At 48.4% G+C, this 14,939-nt stretch overlaps 16 non-coding genes across 16 annotated transcripts; all 16 read right to left on the bottom strand.

The window, feature by feature from the left end:
- Positions 1-510: 510 nt before the first annotated feature.
- Trnas-gcu (transfer RNA serine (anticodon GCU)) lies at positions 511-592 on the bottom strand. Its single transcript has one exon. It is a non-coding gene; the product is annotated as a tRNA-Ser (tRNA).
- An 822-nt stretch (positions 593-1,414) lies between these two features.
- On the bottom strand, positions 1,415-1,496 carry Trnas-gcu (transfer RNA serine (anticodon GCU)). Its single transcript has one exon. It is a non-coding gene; the product is annotated as a tRNA-Ser (tRNA).
- An 822-nt stretch (positions 1,497-2,318) lies between these two features.
- On the bottom strand, positions 2,319-2,400 carry Trnas-gcu (transfer RNA serine (anticodon GCU)). Its single transcript has one exon. It is a non-coding gene; the product is annotated as a tRNA-Ser (tRNA).
- Positions 2,401-3,222: 822 nt separating this feature from the next.
- Trnas-gcu (transfer RNA serine (anticodon GCU)) lies at positions 3,223-3,304 on the bottom strand. The gene has a single exon. It is a non-coding gene; the product is annotated as a tRNA-Ser (tRNA).
- An 822-nt stretch (positions 3,305-4,126) lies between these two features.
- Positions 4,127-4,208, bottom strand: Trnas-gcu (transfer RNA serine (anticodon GCU)). The gene has a single exon. It is a non-coding gene; the product is annotated as a tRNA-Ser (tRNA).
- Positions 4,209-5,026: 818 nt separating this feature from the next.
- On the bottom strand, positions 5,027-5,108 carry Trnas-gcu (transfer RNA serine (anticodon GCU)). The gene has a single exon. It is a non-coding gene; the product is annotated as a tRNA-Ser (tRNA).
- Positions 5,109-5,930: 822 nt separating this feature from the next.
- Positions 5,931-6,012, bottom strand: Trnas-gcu (transfer RNA serine (anticodon GCU)). The gene has a single exon. It is a non-coding gene; the product is annotated as a tRNA-Ser (tRNA).
- An 822-nt stretch (positions 6,013-6,834) lies between these two features.
- On the bottom strand, positions 6,835-6,916 carry Trnas-gcu (transfer RNA serine (anticodon GCU)). The gene has a single exon. It is a non-coding gene; the product is annotated as a tRNA-Ser (tRNA).
- Positions 6,917-7,738: 822 nt separating this feature from the next.
- Positions 7,739-7,820, bottom strand: Trnas-gcu (transfer RNA serine (anticodon GCU)). Its single transcript has one exon. It is a non-coding gene; the product is annotated as a tRNA-Ser (tRNA).
- An 822-nt stretch (positions 7,821-8,642) lies between these two features.
- On the bottom strand, positions 8,643-8,724 carry Trnas-gcu (transfer RNA serine (anticodon GCU)). The gene has a single exon. It is a non-coding gene; the product is annotated as a tRNA-Ser (tRNA).
- Positions 8,725-9,546: 822 nt separating this feature from the next.
- On the bottom strand, positions 9,547-9,628 carry Trnas-gcu (transfer RNA serine (anticodon GCU)). The gene has a single exon. It is a non-coding gene; the product is annotated as a tRNA-Ser (tRNA).
- Positions 9,629-10,450: 822 nt separating this feature from the next.
- Trnas-gcu (transfer RNA serine (anticodon GCU)) lies at positions 10,451-10,532 on the bottom strand. The gene has a single exon. It is a non-coding gene; the product is annotated as a tRNA-Ser (tRNA).
- Positions 10,533-11,354: 822 nt separating this feature from the next.
- Trnas-gcu (transfer RNA serine (anticodon GCU)) lies at positions 11,355-11,436 on the bottom strand. The gene has a single exon. It is a non-coding gene; the product is annotated as a tRNA-Ser (tRNA).
- An 822-nt stretch (positions 11,437-12,258) lies between these two features.
- Trnas-gcu (transfer RNA serine (anticodon GCU)) lies at positions 12,259-12,340 on the bottom strand. The gene has a single exon. It is a non-coding gene; the product is annotated as a tRNA-Ser (tRNA).
- An 822-nt stretch (positions 12,341-13,162) lies between these two features.
- Positions 13,163-13,244, bottom strand: Trnas-gcu (transfer RNA serine (anticodon GCU)). Its single transcript has one exon. It is a non-coding gene; the product is annotated as a tRNA-Ser (tRNA).
- Positions 13,245-14,067: 823 nt separating this feature from the next.
- On the bottom strand, positions 14,068-14,149 carry Trnas-gcu (transfer RNA serine (anticodon GCU)). The gene has a single exon. It is a non-coding gene; the product is annotated as a tRNA-Ser (tRNA).
- Positions 14,150-14,939: the final 790 nt, after the last annotated feature.

Genomic DNA, 14,939 nt, shown 5'->3' with positions numbered 1-14,939 from the left:
CGCTACATTTATTTGTCACCTTCGATGACCTCATCGCTGATGTCGCTTTCAAGTTTCTTTCGAAGAGCAAACCACGTTCTTCGTAGCTGAATTGTGAGGCCAGAGGCTCCTGCTGTTGGCGATGGAGCCAGGCCCTATCAGATCGCTTCCGTGTATGGCGGCCGGACGGAAAGCAAACTGTCGAAAGGCGACAGTTGTGCTACAGTTGGGGGGATTTTAGGCTCGATACGTTAAAATGACTGCAAGAAGTAAGCACTTAAATATGAATGAGAACGCACCGTTCCCAAACACCACCATGGCGCCAAACTTCGATTCGTTTATAGATCTTGAGATGATGTTTGATTCGAAAGACGTACGCTATCGAATGTTGTGTCCTTCCAATTGGTAGGCGGTTTAGTTTCGTATTTCTTACAGATGCTATCTGCCACCTACACGTTCCATTGCTACTACTGAGTGGCGTTTCGCATGTACAAGGCGTGATCCGAAATGGGTGCTTAAGGTAAAATTCTTCGACGAGGATGGGATTCGAACCCACGCGTGCAGAGCACATTGGATTAGCAGTCCAACGCCTTAACCACTCGGCCACCTCGTCCGACGCATCGGAAACTGCGTCCCTCGCTAGTCCTTACGGAAAGAAGTCGTTTGTCGATTCGAAAACGCATCGTACTGTGGCTGGTGTTCACGCTGTAACGCCCTGCTGCAGTGCAGCTGACCAAGCTCCCACTCGTGAATCATTTAATGATGGCATCCGTCCACGTCGGTATCCGATCGGAGGAAAGTAATGGGCCCACTTACTTACTGCAGAAATAAGCACCGAATCGTCATGTAGCGTTGTCTAATGCAAATGAGAAATGTCCTGTGCATTAAGTATAACGACTACTGGAACGACGCGATTATCAGGATTCGCTACATTTATTTGTCACCTTCGATGACCTCATCGCTGATGTCGCTTTCAAGTTTCTTTCGAAGAGCAAACCACGTTCTTCGTAGCTGAATTGTGAGGCCAGAGGCTCCTGCTGTTGGCGATGGAGCCAGGCCCTATCAGATCGCTTCCGTGTATGGCGGCCGGACGGAAAGCAAACTGTCGAAAGGCGACAGTTGTGCTACAGTTGGGGGGATTTTAGGCTCGATACGTTAAAATGACTGCAAGAAGTAAGCACTTAAATATGAATGAGAACGCACCGTTCCCAAACACCACCATGGCGCCAAACTTCGATTCGTTTATAGATCTTGAGATGATGTTTGATTCGAAAGACGTACGCTATCGAATGTTGTGTCCTTCCAATTGGTAGGCGGTTTAGTTTCGTATTTCTTACAGATGCTATCTGCCACCTACACGTTCCATTGCTACTACTGAGTGGCGTTTCGCATGTACAAGGCGTGATCCGAAATGGGTGCTTAAGGTAAAATTCTTCGACGAGGATGGGATTCGAACCCACGCGTGCAGAGCACATTGGATTAGCAGTCCAACGCCTTAACCACTCGGCCACCTCGTCCGACGCATCGGAAACTGCGTCCCTCGCTAGTCCTTACGGAAAGAAGTCGTTTGTCGATTCGAAAACGCATCGTACTGTGGCTGGTGTTCACGCTGTAACGCCCTGCTGCAGTGCAGCTGACCAAGCTCCCACTCGTGAATCATTTAATGATGGCATCCGTCCACGTCGGTATCCGATCGGAGGAAAGTAATGGGCCCACTTACTTACTGCAGAAATAAGCACCGAATCGTCATGTAGCGTTGTCTAATGCAAATGAGAAATGTCCTGTGCATTAAGTATAACGACTACTGGAACGACGCGATTATCAGGATTCGCTACATTTATTTGTCACCTTCGATGACCTCATCGCTGATGTCGCTTTCAAGTTTCTTTCGAAGAGCAAACCACGTTCTTCGTAGCTGAATTGTGAGGCCAGAGGCTCCTGCTGTTGGCGATGGAGCCAGGCCCTATCAGATCGCTTCCGTGTATGGCGGCCGGACGGAAAGCAAACTGTCGAAAGGCGACAGTTGTGCTACAGTTGGGGGGATTTTAGGCTCGATACGTTAAAATGACTGCAAGAAGTAAGCACTTAAATATGAATGAGAACGCACCGTTCCCAAACACCACCATGGCGCCAAACTTCGATTCGTTTATAGATCTTGAGATGATGTTTGATTCGAAAGACGTACGCTATCGAATGTTGTGTCCTTCTAATTGGTAGGCGGTTTAGTTTCGTATTTCTTACAGATGCTATCTGCCACCTACACGTTCCATTGCTACTACTGAGTGGCGTTTCGCATGTACAAGGCGTGATCCGAAATGGGTGCTTAAGGTAAAATTCTTCGACGAGGATGGGATTCGAACCCACGCGTGCAGAGCACATTGGATTAGCAGTCCAACGCCTTAACCACTCGGCCACCTCGTCCGACGCATCGGAAACTGCGTCCCTCGCTAGTCCTTACGGAAAGAAGTCGTTTGTCGATTCGAAAACGCATCGTACTGTGGCTGGTGTTCACGCTGTAACGCCCTGCTGCAGTGCAGCTGACCAAGCTCCCACTCGTGAATCATTTAATGATGGCATCCGTCCACGTCGGTATCCGATCGGAGGAAAGTAATGGGCCCACTTACTTACTGCAGAAATAAGCACCGAATCGTCATGTAGCGTTGTCTAATGCAAATGAGAAATGTCCTGTGCATTAAGTATAACGACTACTGGAACGACGCGATTATCAGGATTCGCTACATTTATTTGTCACCTTCGATGACCTCATCGCTGATGTCGCTTTCAAGTTTCTTTCGAAGAGCAAACCACGTTCTTCGTAGCTGAATTGTGAGGCCAGAGGCTCCTGCTGTTGGCGATGGAGCCAGGCCCTATCAGATCGCTTCCGTGTATGGCGGCCGGACGGAAAGCAAACTGTCGAAAGGCGACAGTTGTGCTACAGTTGGGGGGATTTTAGGCTCGATACGTTAAAATGACTGCAAGAAGTAAGCACTTAAATATGAATGAGAACGCACCGTTCCCAAACACCACCATGGCGCCAAACTTCGATTCGTTTATAGATCTTGAGATGATGTTTGATTCGAAAGACGTACGCTATCGAATGTTGTGTCCTTCCAATTGGTAGGCGGTTTAGTTTCGTATTTCTTACAGATGCTATCTGCCACCTACACGTTCCATTGCTACTACTGAGTGGCGTTTCGCATGTACAAGGCGTGATCCGAAATGGGTGCTTAAGGTAAAATTCTTCGACGAGGATGGGATTCGAACCCACGCGTGCAGAGCACATTGGATTAGCAGTCCAACGCCTTAACCACTCGGCCACCTCGTCCGACGCATCGGAAACTGCGTCCCTCGCTAGTCCTTACGGAAAGAAGTCGTTTGTCGATTCGAAAACGCATCGTACTGTGGCTGGTGTTCACGCTGTAACGCCCTGCTGCAGTGCAGCTGACCAAGCTCCCACTCGTGAATCATTTAATGATGGCATCCGTCCACGTCGGTATCCGATCGGAGGAAAGTAATGGGCCCACTTACTTACTGCAGAAATAAGCACCGAATCGTCATGTAGCGTTGTCTAATGCAAATGAGAAATGTCCTGTGCATTAAGTATAACGACTACTGGAACGACGCGATTATCAGGATTCGCTACATTTATTTGTCACCTTCGATGACCTCATCGCTGATGTCGCTTTCAAGTTTCTTTCGAAGAGCAAACCACGTTCTTCGTAGCTGAATTGTGAGGCCAGAGGCTCCTGCTGTTGGCGATGGAGCCAGGCCCTATCAGATCGCTTCCGTGTATGGCGGCCGGACGGAAAGCAAACTGTCGAAAGGCGACAGTTGTGCTACAGTTGGGGGTATTATAGGCTCGATACGTTAAAATGACTGCAAGAAGTAAGCACTTAAATATGAATGAGAACGCACCGTTCCCAAACACCACCATGGCGCCAAACTTCGATTCGTTTATAGATCTTGAGATGATGTTTGATTCGAAAGACGTACGCTATCGAATGTTGTGTCCTTCTAATTGGTAGGCGGTTTAGTTTCGTATTTCTTACAGATGCTATCTGCCACCTACACGTTCCATTGCTACTACTGAGTGGCGTTTCGCATGTACAAGGCGTGATCCGAAATGGGTGCTTAAGGTAAAATTCTTCGACGAGGATGGGATTCGAACCCACGCGTGCAGAGCACATTGGATTAGCAGTCCAACGCCTTAACCACTCGGCCACCTCGTCCGACGCATCGGAAACTGCGTCCCTCGCTAGTCCTTACGGAAAGAAGTCGTTTGTCGATTCGAAAACGCATCGTACTGTGGCTGGTGTTCACGCTGTAACGCCCTGCTGCAGTGCAGCTGACCAAGCTCCCACTCGTGAATCATTTAATGATGGCATCCGTCCACGTCGGTATCCGATCGGAGGAAAGTAATGGGCCCACTTACTTACTGCAGAAATAAGCACCGAATCGTCATGTAGCGTTGTCTAATGCAAATGAGAAATGTCCTGTGCATTAAGTATAACGACTACTGGAACGACGCGATTATCAGGATTCGCTACATTTATTTGTCACCTTCGATGACCTCATCGCTGATGTCGCTTTCAAGTTTCTTTCGAAGAGCAAACCACGTTCTTCGTAGCTGAATTGTGAGGCCAGAGGCTCCTGCTGTTGGCGATGGAGCCAGGCCCTATCAGATCGCTTCCGTGTATGGCGGCCGGACGGAAAGCAAACTGTCGAAAGGCGACAGCTACAGTTGGGGGTATTATAGGCTCGATACGTTAAAATGACTGCAAGAAGTAAGCACTTAGATATGAACGAGAACGCACCGTTCCCAAACACCACCATGGTGCCAAACTTCGATTCGTTTATAGATCTTGAGATGATGTTTGATTCGAAAGACGTACGCTATCGAATTTTGTGTCCTTCCAATTGGTAGGCGGTTTAGTTTCGTATTTCTTACAGATGCTATCTGCCACCTACACGTTCCATTGCTACTACTGAGTGGCGTTTTCGCATGTACAAGGCGTGATCCGAAATGGGTGCTTAAGGTAAAATTCTTCGACGAGGATGGGATTCGAACCCACGCGTGCAGAGCACATTGGATTAGCAGTCCAACGCCTTAACCACTCGGCCACCTCGTCCGACGCATCGGAAACTGCGTCCCTCGCTAGTCCTTACGGAAAGAAGTCGTTTGTCGATTCGAAAACGCATCGTACTGTGGCTGGTGTTCACGCTGTAACGCCCTGCTGCAGTGCAGCTGACCAAGCTCCCACTCGTGAATCATTTAATGATGGCATCCGTCCACGTCGGTATCCGATCGGAGGAAAGTAATGGGCCCACTTACTTACTGCAGAAATAAGCACCGAATCGTCATGTAGCGTTGTCTAATGCAAATGAGAAATGTCCTGTGCATTAAGTATAACGACTACTGGAACGACGCGATTATCAGGATTCGCTACATTTATTTGTCACCTTCGATGACCTCATCGCTGATGTCGCTTTCAAGTTTCTTTCGAAGAGCAAACCACGTTCTTCGTAGCTGAATTGTGAGGCCAGAGGCTCCTGCTGTTGGCGATGGAGCCAGGCCCTATCAGATCGCTTCCGTGTATGGCGGCCGGACGGAAAGCAAACTGTCGAAAGGCGACAGTTGTGCTACAGTTGGGGGTATTATAGGCTCGATACGTTAAAATGACTGCAAGAAGTAAGCACTTAGATATGAACGAGAACGCACCGTTCCCAAACACCACCATGGTGCCAAACTTCGATTCGTTTATAGATCTTGAGATGATGTTTGATTCGAAAGACGTACGCTATCGAATGTTGTGTCCTTCCAATTGGTAGGCGGTTTAGTTTCGTATTTCTTACAGATGCTATCTGCCACCTACACGTTCCATTGCTACTACTGAGTGGCGTTTCGCATGTACAAGGCGTGATCCGAAATGGGTGCTTAAGGTAAAGTTCTTGGACGAGGATGGGATTCGAACCCACGCGTGCAGAGCACATTGGATTAGCAGTTCAACGCCTTAACCACTCGGCCACCTCGTCCGACGCATCGGAAACTGCGTCCCTCGCTAGTCCTTACGGAAAGAAGTCGTTTGTCGATTCGAAAACGCATCGTACTGTGGCTGGTGTTCACGCTGTAACGCCCTGCTGCAGTGCAGCTGACCAAGCTCCCACTCGTGAATCATTTAATGATGGCATCCGTCCACGTCGGTATCCGATCGGAGGAAAGTAATGGGCCCACTTACTTACTGCAGAAATAAGCACCGAATCGTCATGTAGCGTTGTCTAATGCAAATGAGAAATGTCCTGTGCATTAAGTATAACGACTACTGGAACGACGCGATTATCAGGATTCGCTACATTTATTTGTCACCTTCGATGACCTCATCGCTGATGTCGCTTTCAAGTTTCTTTCGAAGAGCAAACCACGTTCTTCGTAGCTGAATTGTGAGGCCAGAGGCTCCTGCTGTTGGCGATGGAGCCAGGCCCTATCAGATCGCTTCCGTGTATGGCGGCCGGACGGAAAGCAAACTGTCGAAAGGCGACAGTTGTGCTACAGTTGGGGGGATTTTAGGCTCGATACGTTAAAATGACTGCAAGAAGTAAGCACTTAAATATGAATGAGAACGCACCGTTCCCAAACACCACCATGGCGCCAAACTTCGATTCGTTTATAGATCTTGAGATGATGTTTGATTCGAAAGACGTACGCTATCGAATGTTGTGTCCTTCTAATTGGTAGGCGGTTTAGTTTCGTATTTCTTACAGATGCTATCTGCCACCTACACGTTCCATTGCTACTACTGAGTGGCGTTTCGCATGTACAAGGCGTGATCCGAAATGGGTGCTTAAGGTAAAATTCTTCGACGAGGATGGGATTCGAACCCACGCGTGCAGAGCACATTGGATTAGCAGTCCAACGCCTTAACCACTCGGCCACCTCGTCCGACGCATCGGAAACTGCGTCCCTCGCTAGTCCTTATGGAAAGAAGTCGTTTGTCGATTCGAAAACGCATCGTACTGTGGCTGGTGTTCACGCTGTAACGCCCTGCTGCAGTGCAGCTGACCAAGCTCCCACTCGTGAATCATTTAATGATGGCATCCGTCCACGTCGGTATCCGATCGGAGGAAAGTAATGGGCCCACTTACTTACTGCAGAAATAAGCACCGAATCGTCATGTAGCGTTGTCTAATGCAAATGAGAAATGTCCTGTGCATTAAGTATAACGACTACTGGAACGACGCGATTATCAGGATTCGCTACATTTATTTGTCACCTTCGATGACCTCATCGCTGATGTCGCTTTCAAGTTTCTTTCGAAGAGCAAACCACGTTCTTCGTAGCTGAATTGTGAGGCCAGAGGCTCCTGCTGTTGGCGATGGAGCCAGGCCCTATCAGATCGCTTCCGTGTATGGCGGCCGGACGGAAAGCAAACTGTCGAAAGGCGACAGTTGTGCTACAGTTGGGGGGATTTTAGGCTCGATACGTTAAAATGACTGCAAGAAGTAAGCACTTAAATATGAATGAGAACGCACCGTTCCCAAACACCACCATGGCGCCAAACTTCGATTCGTTTATAGATCTTGAGATGATGTTTGATTCGAAAGACGTACGCTATCGAATGTTGTGTCCTTCTAATTGGTAGGCGGTTTAGTTTCGTATTTCTTACAGATGCTATCTGCCACCTACACGTTCCATTGCTACTACTGAGTGGCGTTTCGCATGTACAAGGCGTGATCCGAAATGGGTGCTTAAGGTAAAATTCTTCGACGAGGATGGGATTCGAACCCACGCGTGCAGAGCACATTGGATTAGCAGTCCAACGCCTTAACCACTCGGCCACCTCGTCCGACGCATCGGAAACTGCGTCCCTCGCTAGTCCTTACGGAAAGAAGTCGTTTGTCGATTCGAAAACGCATCGTACTGTGGCTGGTGTTCACGCTGTAACGCCCTGCTGCAGTGCAGCTGACCAAGCTCCCACTCGTGAATCATTTAATGATGGCATCCGTCCACGTCGGTATCCGATCGGAGGAAAGTAATGGGCCCACTTACTTACTGCAGAAATAAGCACCGAATCGTCATGTAGCGTTGTCTAATGCAAATGAGAAATGTCCTGTGCATTAAGTATAACGACTACTGGAACGACGCGATTATCAGGATTCGCTACATTTATTTGTCACCTTCGATGACCTCATCGCTGATGTCGCTTTCAAGTTTCTTTCGAAGAGCAAACCACGTTCTTCGTAGCTGAATTGTGAGGCCAGAGGCTCCTGCTGTTGGCGATGGAGCCAGGCCCTATCAGATCGCTTCCGTGTATGGCGGCCGGACGGAAAGCAAACTGTCGAAAGGCGACAGTTGTGCTACAGTTGGGGGTATTATAGGCTCGATACGTTAAAATGACTGCAAGAAGTAAGCACTTAAATATGAATGAGAACGCACCGTTCCCAAACACCACCATGGTGCCAAACTTCGATTCGTTTATAGATCTTGAGATGATGTTTGATTCGAAAGACGTACGCTATCGAATGTTGTGTCCTTCCAATTGGTAGGCGGTTTAGTTTCGTATTTCTTACAGATGCTATCTGCCACCTACACGTTCCATTGCTACTACTGAGTGGCGTTTCGCATGTACAAGGCGTGATCCGAAATGGGTGCTTAAGGTAAAATTCTTCGACGAGGATGGGATTCGAACCCACGCGTGCAGAGCACATTGGATTAGCAGTCCAACGCCTTAACCACTCGGCCACCTCGTCCGACGCATCGGAAACTGCGTCCCTCGCTAGTCCTTACGGAAAGAAGTCGTTTGTCGATTCGAAAACGCATCGTACTGTGGCTGGTGTTCACGCTGTAACGCCCTGCTGCAGTGCAGCTGACCAAGCTCCCACTCGTGAATCATTTAATGATGGCATCCGTCCACGTCGGTATCCGATCGGAGGAAAGTAATGGGCCCACTTACTTACTGCAGAAATAAGCACCGAATCGTCATGTAGCGTTGTCTAATGCAAATGAGAAATGTCCTGTGCATTAAGTATAACGACTACTGGAATGACGCGATTATCAGGATTCGCTACATTTATTTGTCACCTTCGATGACCTCATCGCTGATGTCGCTTTCAAGTTTCTTTCGAAGAGCAAACCACGTTCTTCGTAGCTGAATTGTGAGGCCAGAGGCTCCTGCTGTTGGCGATGGAGCCAGGCCCTATCAGATCGCTTCCGTGTATGGCGGCCGGACGGAAAGCAAACTGTCGAAAGGCGACAGTTGTGCTACAGTTGGGGGGATTTTAGGCTCGATACGTTAAAATGACTGCAAGAAGTAAGCACTTAAATATGAATGAGAACGCACCGTTCCCAAACACCACCATGGCGCCAAACTTCGATTCGTTTATAGATCTTGAGATGATGTTTGATTCGAAAGACGTACGCTATCGAATGTTGTGTCCTTCCAATTGGTAGGCGGTTTAGTTTCGTATTTCTTACAGATGCTATCTGCCACCTACACGTTCCATTGCTACTACTGAGTGGCGTTTCGCATGTACAAGGCGTGATCCGAAATGGGTGCTTAAGGTAAAATTCTTCGACGAGGATGGGATTCGAACCCACGCGTGCAGAGCACATTGGATTAGCAGTCCAACGCCTTAACCACTCGGCCACCTCGTCCGACGCATCGGAAACTGCGTCCCTCGCTAGTCCTTACGGAAAGAAGTCGTTTGTCGATTCGAAAACGCATCGTACTGTGGCTGGTGTTCACGCTGTAACGCCCTGCTGCAGTGCAGCTGACCAAGCTCCCACTCGTGAATCATTTAATGATGGCATCCGTCCACGTCGGTATCCGATCGGAGGAAAGTAATGGGCCCACTTACTTACTGCAGAAATAAGCACCGAATCGTCATGTAGCGTTGTCTAATGCAAATGAGAAATGTCCTGTGCATTAAGTATAACGACTACTGGAACGACGCGATTATCAGGATTCGCTACATTTATTTGTCACCTTCGATGACCTCATCGCTGATGTCGCTTTCAAGTTTCTTTCGAAGAGCAAACCACGTTCTTCGTAGCTGAATTGTGAGGCCAGAGGCTCCTGCTGTTGGCGATGGAGCCAGGCCCTATCAGATCGCTTCCGTGTATGGCGGCCGGACGGAAAGCAAACTGTCGAAAGGCGACAGTTGTGCTACAGTTGGGGGGATTTTAGGCTCGATACGTTAAAATGACTGCAAGAAGTAAGCACTTAAATATGAATGAGAACGCACCGTTCCCAAACACCACCATGGCGCCAAACTTCGATTCGTTTATAGATCTTGAGATGATGTTTGATTCGAAAGACGTACGCTATCGAATGTTGTGTCCTTCCAATTGGTAGGCGGTTTAGTTTCGTATTTCTTACAGATGCTATCTGCCACCTACACGTTCCATTGCTACTACTGAGTGGCGTTTCGCATGTACAAGGCGTGATCCGAAATGGGTGCTTAAGGTAAAATTCTTCGACGAGGATGGGATTCGAACCCACGCGTGCAGAGCACATTGGATTAGCAGTCCAACGCCTTAACCACTCGGCCACCTCGTCCGACGCATCGGAAACTGCGTCCCTCGCTAGTCCTTACGGAAAGAAGTCGTTTGTCGATTCGAAAACGCATCGTACTGTGGCTGGTGTTCACGCTGTAACGCCCTGCTGCAGTGCAGCTGACCAAGCTCCCACTCGTGAATCATTTAATGATGGCATCCGTCCACGTCGGTATCCGATCGGAGGAAAGTAATGGGCCCACTTACTTACTGCAGAAATAAGCACCGAATCGTCATGTAGCGTTGTCTAATGCAAATGAGAAATGTCCTGTGCATTAAGTATAACGACTACTGGAACGACGCGATTATCAGGATTCGCTACATTTATTTGTCACCTTCGATGACCTCATCGCTGATGTCGCTTTCAAGTTTCTTTCGAAGAGCAAACCACGTTCTTCGTAGCTGAATTGTGAGGCCAGAGGCTCCTGCTGTTGGCGATGGAGCCAGGCCCTATCAGATCGCTTCCGTGTATGGCGGCCGGACGGAAAGCAAACTGTCGAAAGGCGACAGTTGTGCTACAGTTGGGGGGATTTTAGGCTCGATACGTTAAAATGACTGCAAGAAGTAAGCACTTAAATATGAATGAGAACGCACCGTTCCCAAACACCACCATGGCGCCAAACTTCGATTCGTTTATAGATCTTGAGATGATGTTTGATTCGAAAGACGTACGCTATCGAATGTTGTGTCCTTCTAATTGGTAGGCGGTTTAGTTTCGTATTTCTTACAGATGCTATCTGCCACCTACACGTTCCATTGCTACTACTGAGTGGCGTTTCGCATGTACAAGGCGTGATCCGAAATGGGTGCTTAAGGTAAAATTCTTCGACGAGGATGGGATTCGAACCCACGCGTGCAGAGCACATTGGATTAGCAGTCCAACGCCTTAACCACTCGGCCACCTCGTCCGACGCATCGGAAACTGCGTCCCTCGCTAGTCCTTACGGAAAGAAGTCGTTTGTCGATTCGAAAACGCATCGTACTGTGGCTGGTGTTCACGCTGTAACGCCCTGCTGCAGTGCAGCTGACCAAGCTCCCACTCGTGAATCATTTAATGATGGCATCCGTCCACGTCGGTATCCGATCGGAGGAAAGTAATGGGCCCACTTACTTACTGCAGAAATAAGCACCGAATCGTCATGTAGCGTTGTCTAATGCAAATGAGAAATGTCCTGTGCATTAAGTATAACGACTACTGGAACGACGCGATTATCAGGATTCGCTACATTTATTTGTCACCTTCGATGACCTCATCGCTGATGTCGCTTTCAAGTTTCTTTCGAAGAGCAAACCACGTTCTTCGTAGCTGAATTGTGAGGCCAGAGGCTCCTGCTGTTGGCGATGGAGCCAGGCCCTATCAGATCGCTTCCGTGTATGGCGGCCGGACGGAAAGCAAACTGTCGAAAGGCGACAGTTGTGCTACAGTTGGGGGTATTATAGGCTCGATACGTTAAAATGACTGCAAGAAGTAAGCACTTAAATATGAATGAGAACGCACCGTTCCCAAACACCACCATGGCGCCAAACTTCGATTCGTTTATAGATCTTGAGATGATGTTTGATTCGAAAGACGTACGCTATCGAATGTTGTGTCCTTCTAATTGGTAGGCGGTTTAGTTTCGTATTTCTTACAGATGCTATCTGCCACCTACACGTTCCATTGCTACTACTGAGTGGCGTTTCGCATGTACAAGGCGTGATCCGAAATGGGTGCTTAAGGTAAAATTCTTCGACGAGAATGGGATTCGAACCCACGCGTGCAGAGCACATTGGATTAGCAGTCCAACGCCTTAACCACTCGGCCACCTCGTCCGACGCATCGGAAACTGCGTCCCTCGCTAGTCCTTACGGAAAGAAGTCGTTTGTCGATTCGAAAACGCATCGTACTGTGGCTGGTGTTCACGCTGTAACGCCCTGCTGCAGTGCAGCTGACCAAGCTCCCACTCGTGAATCATTTAATGATGGCATCCGTCCACGTCGGTATCCGATCGGAGGAAAGTAATGGGCCCACTTACTTACTGCAGAAATAAGCACCGAATCGTCATGTAGCGTTGTCTAATGCAAATGAGAAATGTCCTGTGCATTAAGTATAACGACTACTGGAACGACGCGATTATCAGGATTCGCTACATTTATTTGTCACCTTCGATGACCTCATCGCTGATGTCGCTTTCAAGTTTCTTTCGAAGAGCAAACCACGTTCTTCGTAGCTGAATTGTGAGGCCAGAGGCTCCTGCTGTTGGCGATGGAGCCAGGCCCTATCAGATCGCTTCCGTGTATGGCGGCCGGACGGAAAGCAAACTGTCGAAAGGCGACAGTTGTGCTACAGTTGGGGGTATTATAGGCTCGATACGTTAAAATGACTGCAAGAAGTAAGCACTTAGATATGAACGAGAACGCACCGTTCCCAAACACCACCATGGTGCCAAACTTCGATTCGTTTATAGATCTTGAGATGATGTTTGATTCGAAAGACGTACGCTATCGAATGTTGTGTCCTTCTAATTGGTAGGCGGTTTAGTTTCGTATTTCTTACAGATGCTATCTGCCACCTACACGTTCCATTGCTACTACTGAGTGGCGTTTCGCATGTACAAGGCGTGATCCGAAATGGGTGCTTAAGGTAAAATTCTTCGACGAGGATGGGATTCGAACCCACGCGTGCAGAGCACATTGGATTAGCAGTCCAACGCCTTAACCACTCGGCCACCTCGTCCGACGCATCGGAAACTGCGTCCCTCGCTAGTCCTTACGGAAAGAAGTCGTTTGTCGATTCGAAAACGCATCGTACTGTGGCTGGTGTTCACGCTGTAACGCCCTGCTGCAGTGCAGCTGACGAAGCTCCCACTCGTGAATCATTTAATGATGGCATCCGTCCACGTCGGTATCCGATCGGAGGAAAGTAATGGGCCCACTTACTTACTGCAGAAATAAGCACCGAATCGTCATGTAGCGTTGTCTAATGCAAATGAGAAATGTCCTGTGCATTAAGTATAACGACTACTGGAACGACGCGATTATCAGGATTCGCTACATTTATTTGTCACCTTCGATGACCTCATCGCTGATGTCGCTTTCAAGTTTCTTTCGAAGAGCAAACCACGTTCTTCGTAGCTGAATTGTGAGGCCAGAGGCTCCTGCTGTTGGCGATGGAGCCAGGCCCTATCAGATCGCTTCCGTGTATGGCGGCCGGACGGAAAGCAAACTGTCGAAAGGCGACAGTTGTGCTACAGTTGGGGGTATTATAGGCTCGATACGTTAAAATGACTGCAAGAAGTAAGCACTTAGATATGAACGAGAACGCACCGTTCCCAAACACCACCATGGTGCCAAACTTCGATTCGTTTATAGATCTTGAGATGATGTTTGATTCGAAAGACGTACGCTATCGAATTTTGTGTCCTTCCAATTGGTAGGCGGTTTAGTTTCGTATTTCTTACAGATGCTATCTGCCACCTACACGTTCCATTGCTACTACTGAGTGGCGTTTTCGCATGTACAAGGCGTGATCCGAAATGGGTGCTTAAGGTAAAATTCTTCGACGAGGATGGGATTCGAACCCACGCGTGCAGAGCACATTGGATTAGCAGTTCAACGCCTTAACCACTCGGCCACCTCGTCCGACGCATCGGAAACTGCGTCCCTCGCTAGTCCTTACGGAAAGAAGTCGTTTGTCGATTCGAAAACGCATCGTACTGTGGCTGGTGTTCACGCTGTAACGCCCTGCTGCAGTGCAGCTGACCAAGCTCCCACTCGTGAATCATTTAATGATGGCATCCGTCCACGTCGGTATCCGATCGGAGGAAAGTAATGGGCCCACTTACTTACTGCAGAAATAAGCACCGAATCGTCATGTAGCGTTGTCTAATGCAAATGAGAAATGTCCTGTGCATTAAGTATAACGACTACTGGAACGACGCGATTATCAGGATTCGCTACATTTATTTGTCACCTTCGATGACCTCATCGCTGATGTCGCTTTCAAGTTTCTTTCGAAGAGCAAACCACGTTCTTCGTAGCTGAATTGTGAGGCCAGAGGCTCCTGCTGTTGGCGATGGAGCCAGGCCCTATCAGATCGCTTCCGTGTATGGCGGCCGGACGGAAAGCAAACTGTCGAAAGGCGACAGTTGTGCTACAGTTGGGGGTATTATAGGCTCGATACGTAAAAAGGACTGCAAGAAGTAAGCACTTAAATATGAACGAGAACGCACCGTTCCCAAACACCACCATGGCGCCAAACTTCGATTCGTTTATAGATCTTGAGATGATGTTTGATTCGAAAGACGTACGCTATCGAATGTTGTGTCCTTTCAATTGGTAGGCGGTTTAGTTTCGTATTTCTTACAGATGCTATCTGCCACCTACACGTTCCATTGCTACTACTGAGTGGCGTTTCGCATGTACAAGGCGT

This window comes from Schistocerca serialis, chromosome 2, assembly GCF_023864345.2.
Source record: "Schistocerca serialis cubense isolate TAMUIC-IGC-003099 chromosome 2, iqSchSeri2.2, whole genome shotgun sequence".
In the NCBI taxonomy this organism is placed as follows: domain Eukaryota; kingdom Metazoa; phylum Arthropoda; class Insecta; order Orthoptera; family Acrididae; genus Schistocerca; species Schistocerca serialis.
Note: the sequence above shows the minus strand (reverse complement) of the source record. Positions and strands in the feature narration are given on the sequence as shown.